Here is a 744-nt window from a genome sequence, read left to right as displayed (position 1 = left end):
GGTGTGGAGGAGGAAAGCTTGTTAGCTAAGCCCCTGAGCTGCAGAGCGTGTATGAAGGGCAAAGTGACTGCTCGTCATGAGGACATGGTGCGAAACAGTGGCTGCAACCTGGGAGACCGAGGCCTGGTCCTGGACCTGGCCTCTGCATCTCCTTGGATGAAATGCAGCTCCTCTGCATGTTGAAGTGGGATGAGGACACCCATTTCCCAGGGAGCCACAGCGGCCAAGTGAGAGGTGCCCATAGACACCATGGATCTGCTTTCCTACAGCCGCTCTTCTTTGTGTGTCCCTCCTGCTGAGAGCTTTTGGGACACATCCAATACAGTCATACCTCAAAGGAGGAGCCAGTGTTGGGGTGTGCTGATGGACAGCCCTGTCCCACCAGGGCCCAGCAGTTGATGGACTCTCCTTCCTCCCTGTCCTGTCCCTCTGAGGAATACAGATGGATGTCACAGGCCATCAAGCCCAAAATTTTGAACTTGGGCTGCCAGATCTCTGCAGAACTGGTGAAAATTAGGAAGTGAAATGGGGCACTGAGAGATGTGCACCCACAACCAGCAAACACAGCAGTGATGTGCACGCTGTTATGACTCCAGCCCAGCAATCCCACCTTGGCCCTGTGTGGCACCTGGGCTGTATGTCCTGGCAGACACAGGGGCAAGAAGGGAAGGAGGAGAGGGCAGGTCCCAGTGTGGTGCAGAGGGAAGAGGTGGCAGTGGTATCAGTGAAAGGATGAAGAGCTGG

This window comes from Mesitornis unicolor, unplaced genomic scaffold, assembly GCF_000695765.1.
Source record: "Mesitornis unicolor isolate BGI_N332 unplaced genomic scaffold, ASM69576v1 scaffold8119, whole genome shotgun sequence".
In the NCBI taxonomy this organism is placed as follows: domain Eukaryota; kingdom Metazoa; phylum Chordata; class Aves; order Mesitornithiformes; family Mesitornithidae; genus Mesitornis; species Mesitornis unicolor.
Note: the sequence above shows the minus strand (reverse complement) of the source record.